Source organism: Centrocercus urophasianus, unplaced genomic scaffold, assembly GCF_019232065.1.
Source record: "Centrocercus urophasianus isolate 14NV4802_14NV808 unplaced genomic scaffold, USGS_Curo_1.0 seq_10, whole genome shotgun sequence".
NCBI lineage: Eukaryota > Metazoa > Chordata > Aves > Galliformes > Phasianidae > Centrocercus > Centrocercus urophasianus.
In genome coordinates, this window is record NW_024884142.1 from 77,180,632 (window position 1) to 77,188,491 (window position 7,860).

General features: G+C 40.1%; 1 long non-coding RNA gene across 1 annotated transcript in view; it reads right to left on the minus strand.

Moving 5' to 3' along the window:
• The window catches only part of LOC122161925, a 5,572-nt gene extending 4,303 nt beyond the window's left edge, over positions 1-1,269 (minus strand). The window contains exon 1 of the long non-coding RNA XR_006169344.1: positions 1,184-1,269. This is a non-coding gene — a long non-coding RNA (uncharacterized LOC122161925). The remainder of the gene's footprint in view (positions 1-1,183) is intronic.
• Positions 1,270-7,860: the final 6,591 nt, after the last annotated feature.

A 7,860-nucleotide genomic window follows, 5' to 3' on the forward strand; every position in this document is an offset into this window, starting at 1 on the left:
AAGAAAGGAAGAAAGGAAGAAAGGAAGAAAGGAAGAAAGGAAGAAAGAAAGAGAACAAAACCCCCAGAATGTGCTTTTATCCACTTGCATTAATTTTTATAGAATTTTGCTTTCAAAAGGAGAGGAAAAAGGAATTGGAAACCAAAAAAGGAAGAGGTAAACCCCATCCTAAAGTTTTGAGGGACATATTGCTCAGTGAAGCATGCATTCTCAGGGGTTTCATGGAGTTCCTCACATTAATCCCACTGGTAGTTAACAAGGTTTATGCTGCTGAGCTCCTGAGTCTGGATCTATAGAACTGCTACCAAACACGAACAATGCCTGCAGCCAGAATTGAAGAACAACACTACAGTACATAGCAATAAAACTAAAAGGAATGACAAGAAGTTTTACGTCAAATGTATTCGGGAAGAAGTTGGGCCACGTGAAATGGAAATACAAAAGTCCAATGCCAAGGTGATGAAAGACTCACTCAGAAGAGTCTCCTCTACAGCAAAATATTCCTGTTGCCTAACTTAATTGGCAACACCATTTCCATAGGGACTGGAATCTGATCTGACACCTAGTTTACAGTAAGTTATCAAAGTTAGTTACTGTAACAACACACTAAAAATAATGTATTATGGATTTTACATGAGTCTTTTATTTTTGCACAGAAGTCAATGTTGTGCCAGGAGGAATTTTGGCTTTACTTTCACATAAAATATTTTATCCTGAAAAACAATTGAAACCCTAATCAGATTGCATCATTCTATATTGCTACTAACTGCAATTTATCTGCTCAGATGGAAAAACCATACCAGTTTTTGACTGAAAGTCATGCCATTAAGTTTCTGAGTTGTTTACATGTAATGCAACATGACAGGAATTTGTGCAGAGATGAGAGACAAGGAGCTATTTGAAATTAACCGTTTGGAATCCTGTCTATAGCTGTTTGCAGTCTGCAGGAAATTGGCAGTACTGACTGGGGATATTGGGATGTCTGTGGGTCCTGTGAGAGGATTGAGAGGGTTTTTCATATTCACACTTGGTAAAAAGTCACTGCACCTTTGGGTGCTCAGGTCTGGGGAGAGAGGAAGATTGTGCTAACACTCTCAGCTTCTAAAAGAGTAAGTAGCAAATCTAAAGTATGGAAATGTATGGGTCACATTAAGCAGGAGAGCTTACGGTACATGATACGTACCTCCCACATGAAGCATGGCCTTTTCTCCCCCAGTCCCTTCCAATATCAAGGGATATCAAGAAGATGATGGAGCCTGCGGAATGGCTGGGCACAGCAGCAGCAGCCGGGCACAATGCAGTCACGTGTGTGATCACAGCAGATGCTGTTCAGGAAGGAAACAGAAAGGAGATTGAATGAGATCTGCAGAACTGCCTCTATAGCAGCTTGTTGGTTTTAGGATGGTTGTAGAAAGTAAAGGCGAGCTCAGGCCTGGGCTGAATTAATGTAGATACATCCCATTCGGGAAAACTTCTTCAGTTGTGCAATGTTTTATCTCCTTAGCCTGTGGATTAGACAGGCAAGAAGGCAGGCAGGCAGGAGGTCTTCTCTATCCAAAAGCCAAGAACAATCAGATTTCTATGGGATTACACTGGAAAACATGAATCACGAAACTCAGAGAACAGGGAGTTTTAAAGATCCAACTATTTGTTTTTTTGTTTTAAAACTCATAGCTGACACCTTTCAGCCAGTCTTCTGAGTGGGGAAGAAGCAGAAGTTTGGGAACAAGATTTTTGAATGTCTGAGATAAGGTCTGGGCCAAAAATGATTGGTGATCTTCTATGGCAATTCAGGACACCTCAAATAAGTAGCATCAGGGATCGGAGGATAAGTACACAATATTTTCTGTCACTTTACAATGTTTCCATCTCAACACTTGAAATATCAAGGACCCCTAAATCACCCGGCACTCAGAAAATGTGGATTTAAAACCTTTTTTGACGGAGAAGAAATTACTTCCTCCAGCACAGAACCTGTCTGTCATCTGGGAAAGCGTGTTTGATGATGGAAAGAAGAGGAAAATTAATTAAACTAATAAAAAGGCAACTGGAAAAATTGAATTAATTCTCAACTGCTCATGGGGCAAGCACGGACACAGAGAGAACTGCAGCAGCCTTGGTGTTCCTTGGTTAGATAGTTAGATCTGTAAGAGACTGAAAACACCTCTGCAATGATAGCGAGATGATTGTCTTCACCATGTCTCAGACACTGAAGGAAGACAGGATTGGCTAAAGCCAGTGGAAAATTATTAGGAAAAGGGGTGTTTTATGTGCTACTCTTGTTTCTCTTTCTGAGTCATTCTTCTTGCTTGAGTGGTCTGAGTTACAGCAGCTGGATCTGTAAGTATTAACATTGCATTTCTAACCTTCATGCTTGCTTTGAAGCTTAAGTACAATAAGTGAAGACTGGTGAATTTATAAGGCATATTTAAGCCAGCCTGTAGAAACAATTTGTGAGACTCAGAACCACTGGCAAACATCTGCATCTGTTCTGTTTACTCAGATAATACAAGAAAGGCCTCACTACTCACAGATAAGTTTCTAAATTAGGTCGTTCAGTCCAAGCATTTAGACTGGTTGTGATTATATATCAGTTTATTTTACTAATGAAGGCAGTTACCTCTCTAATGGGACTCAGATGAGGATGTTCCTGCTGGTAACGGAAAAAAAATCATGTTTATAATTTTCAGTTCTTAACATCTCCTCCCTCTGCCCCATGTATCCAAAATAGCCAAAATCCAATGGCTTCTGAAAATGTAACATCTAAAATGGTGCCTTTTTGAAACAACACAAATTAAAAAAAAAAAAAAAAAGGAAAGTACACAATACTATGAAAATCACAAATACATTGATACTGTAATGGAATATGAGTACACTGAACCAAATCTACCCCATGTTAATTATATTGCTTTTTCCCCTAAGAGACGGTGTTGGATATATGGCAGAACACAAACTGCTGAGAATTACAATGTGCTTCAGAACTGGAATCTTGTTAGTCTCTGCTTAATGTTTAGCCTTTCACTCATAAGCTGGGAAGAAATGGCAATTCATTTAGGAAACACCATGTGTCTGCCAGGCTATGCACGGCAGGAGTAATCAAACAGTCTGCAAACATTGCACAAACGTGCACTTGTTCATGCCAAGACCAAGAAAAAAAAACCCAAAAACAAACAAAAACCCCCCCAAAAGCAACAAAACAAACAAACAAACAAAAAAAATGTGATTTTGAGGCACAAACATACAAGCAGCTGCTGCAGCAATCTGAGATGCTATTGTTATTACCTCCAAACTCCCTTCTACACTATGGAGATGAAAAGGAAAGATATAATTCTGTATTTTGAATACCCTGAAATACAGGCTTGTGTCCAGATAAAAGTACATCTGCACTTTGCTATTGGCATTTGTCCATCTAGCTAATGAGAGGTCTACTTCTTATTCTTTAGTTAAAGGAAGCCATTGCATATACATTCCATTGGTAACAAAACACATCAACAGCTGAACCTAACTTTTGAAGATGTTTCTCTCAACTTTGTAATGCTGTGTAACACATCAGAGTCCCAGTCATAATGTAGTATCAACTGTAGACATCTGTGACCATGTCCCCACACAAAGCAGATAAGTACCAGAGATATTCTTTTTCCAGAGAACACTGATACAAGCAGCAATCCAGCAGTTCCTCCACTACAGCTCAGAACCTACCATTGCAAAGAAGAAGCAACAGGCAACTGTGTCCCCAGAGCAACCCTCAAGAGCAGGCTGTAGCTCTGAGCAGCTGCTTTGATCCATTTGGCTGCCATTTGCTTGAAGCTTTTGCCCTGCAGGCTAAGGCTCAGCTAGGGAGCTGGAGGCTTTGAAAGTCTGGGTCAGTGCTGGCATGAAAAAGCAGTTTTCAAGAGAATCAATCTCCTGCCCAGGTCCAAAGCATCATGAAAGTGTCAAAGGGATCAAATGCCAGTGCTGAAGAAGATAAGTATACTAGCATTTATTTATATGAGTTAGCAAGTCATTTCTATCTTGAAGAAATGAAAATTTTGCAGCTGCCAAGTCCCTGTAAAATTTGACATACTGTCACAAAACACGCTGAATTCTTCAGTCATACAGCTGAGTCACGAGTCAGAGTTCCATGCTGACCAATCCTCAGCAAAAACATCCTAATAACTGATGAGAATCTTTAACACTGAAACCTGTGCATGTTGCTTCTTGCCCTGTCACTATGCTCATCCCAAGAGAATCTGGCTCCATCTTTGTATGTGGGCTTGTTCTTCTAGCAGCCCATTCACCATCAGTCTCCTCACATTCTCTGTCCTCAAACGACCGCATCTCCAAAACGTTCAGTCAGGATGATCAAGCTTCTCCTTGTTACCATTCTCCTTCATGATTTACAGTCTTCCCTCATCCCCCCCCCGTAGCCACTCTCACTTCACTACCTCAATTGCAGAAGTTCTGCCATCTGAGTTCAACCCTCAAACTGAGCCTTCATTTTTTTTAAACAAACCAGGAAATCAACAGTGCCCTACAACTATGCAAGCTTTTCTGGAAGCTTGAGTAGCGGGATCCAAATTTCCATGAGACAGAAAGCCCAGGCCAAACTTGATTAAGCCTTCAGCAGAAGGCATATTTCCGTTCTCTCCTCCAGACATTTCAAATTCACTCTTTTGTCTTTTATTTTCCCTGTTAGCGGTTCCTCAGTCTGTTTCCTAGACAGTTTGTGCCAGTGGGACTCATTTCTGCAATGCCAATTTTCCTTTCATGAGCCTGCCTTGGCTCAAGGGAAAAGAGTAAAAGACTGAAATGCTATTCTTCACCAGAACAGATCAACAAGGTATAAATATTCTCATGTCTTGTTGTCTTTCAACAAAATATGAGACTCCTACCCATTTCCTCTCCTTATAAAAAAGGTACATAAATGAAACTAAAGCATGTCTTGCAATATGAAAGAGCGACAGAACATTCTCAGTGTTCTGCTTACTGACACTCCAGTTTTGATCAGTTATAGATGTACCCATTGGAGAATTTGTTTGTATCAGGACTTTTTTTCTATGGTGAAGCTAGTAGGGTGAGATTTGTATGTCCCAAGAGGAAAAGATACTACAGTGATTTGTTATGAGATCAAAATGCCATGTATGACATGATCAGCCCTAATGGAGACATCAGAGATAAGTAGCACCTACCTAAAGAGCTGCTTCTCATCACTTAATCACAGGGTTATTCTGTATCTCTCAGCCAGTAAGGTTAGGTTCACTTAAACCATCACATTTTATACAACGCCTTCATATTTTTCTAATACATTTTCAGTATCTGAACATGGAATTTTCCACAGTGAAGTTTTCAGGACTATCCTAACTGATGCTTTTATCCCAGAATGGAAAGGCTTGTATAATTTCCTTTCATTAGATAAATAGTTGAAACATGGTTTCTTTATCATTTCTTGCAGCTAGGAGTTGATGACAGTAATCAATTAGCTTACGATTATCGGAACTAATAATTCTGGCAATAAGAAAAATCCTACATTACAGTCTTGAAGGTGTTTCCATGCCACAGAAGATCTGGAAAGCATTTTAGTGACTTTACTACATTTCCACACAGCTCCAAAGAGAAGATAGTAATGAAACTCCACAACCTTTTGAAAGAGCATAGTATGTTTTCCTTTCTTGGCAGATCAAACCTATGAGGCTTCATAGTCAAAGCAATAGTTCACCCAAGTCATAAAATAATCACAAGGCACTCTATGCTGACATCAGGGTCCTGTTTCTCACATAAATTTTGGCTGAGGACCGGGGTACAGGCACAGGAGTAAAGCAAAGCTCACACAGCATTACAGAAGCTTAGTCTGAAGTTTTTCATATTGCAGTGGAGCCTAAGGCCATTTATTTGCTTTGCTGAACACACAGAATTCAGAGATCTTAGATTGGAAAAGTACTTGGAAATCAGCAAGACCTAAAGCATCAGTTCACAATTAGCAACCTCTGAGAAGCTCACAAAGGACTGAGGATCACATACTTGGTCGGTACATCCTAAGGTGCTTTGAACATGATGAAGATGATGATCTCCAGCATCGGACAACCACAGTCTCAGATCAAGTTGACTAAGCCTCAGTTCAGTCTGAGCCCACGTAGAAAATGCCAGAACCCTCTGGAAAGGCCAAGATTCTTGCAAGATGAAACACAGGTAATTCTTTCTGCCAAACACTGTCACCACAAGCTCAAGGAGGATAGCTGAAAACTGTACAAAGTTCCAGCAGCTTGCCATGCCTCATGGTGAGCCTGCCCTTGGAAGGACTCTGTGCAGGAAGCCCAACCCACCGATCTCAAGGAGTATCCACTGGTCATCATGAAGCTATTGCTAAGGATCATCAAGCAGCACAGCCAGGTGGCCACTTGGCCTTGTGGCATTCTGGGTGAACTTCAAACAGCCATGTGAACAAGGTATAGATTCCATGCTTTATCATGAGCAGAGTGTCCAGAAAAAAATGAGATTATCTGCTCCAGCTCCACTTTAAAACCAGGTAGCTTACTTCCTCCTATTTCTCTTATCAGCTCTAGATTGTCACTGCTATGACAATTAGAAAAGCTCTGACTGGCTTTTACATTCCTTGCTTAAAAAATTTCTCCTCCTCAGAGATCAGCTAACATCTCTAAGATCAAATGCTCTTTCAGGGGTGAATGGCCTTAAATTGGGCAGCTAGTCCTATTCTTCTCACTTTGCTGAAGGCAGACTAGTAGTACCCTATTTCCTATGGCTTTCTTGATCTGTGATACTGATTCTGGATCTGACTGCTATCCTCCCTGGAGCAGACATCCCTTCCGGAGAAAGAGATTCAAAACAGGAGGTTACAGTGTTAGGAAAGGACAAGATCTTCCTTTCCCCCACCCCCATTAGATGAAAATGCTCACAGCAGTGCTATGATGTGCTGGTGATGCTTCTCCCGCTCACTGGGAAGCACTGTTCTTCTCTGGAGTCTTGCCTAAATAGAAGGCGCATCACCAATGGTTGTGACATATTGAGAAAATTATTATTATTCCTTTTATATTAGACACAATATAACAGACTTGCAGCAACCAGATTAGAAAGCAACAGAAAATTCTTAGGAAGAGGAAAAACCCTCAAATTATAAATGAAAATACTGTTGCCTCCATTCTTGCTTTTAAGCCAATGAGTATATTGAAACATGTTTTTAACTGCTTAGTATTGGCAAGCATAGCCCATTTTAGACCAATCACAGTGTAATAAAATAGCAGCCATAAAAAACAGATTGGATACTATGAGACAAACTCCAGCACATCAATTTACACAATTAATAACTGCCAGAATAATTGCAATTCATTTAGGAGTTGGAATCAAATCATAAATCATTCCCAACAATGTGTTAAATAACAAGCACCAATTTTCATACAGAATTGCTGAGTATGGCATTAGTAATGTAAGCATACAGTACAGATGCTCATCCCCTAGTATTGCTCACAGTATTATTTACACATCTTGCCCACATTTTGCCCTAACATTTTGTCCCCAGTGGTGTCAACAAACCAAAGTATTTATTCCCAGCTGGCATATTATTTCTTATGGATTTCCATGTAGCTACTTTGCTTATTATTCAATGGACTTCCGCCATATGTTCTTACCAGAAATCATATACATGCTTAGCAGACCTTCTTTGAATCATTTTAGAAAAAGAAGGATTTTGCAGGCTGCAGCAGTGATTTTCTGTGATGGCAGATCTGTTCCTAAACACCACTGATTCTGGTGACAGTGAAGAGAAACACCTGATTCCTGTTCACAGACTGTTTCTATAAGGCCTTTATCCATGTAGTTGTAAAGCATAACCATGATTAAAGCTCTCAAGTGCAAAACCTTGTGCTC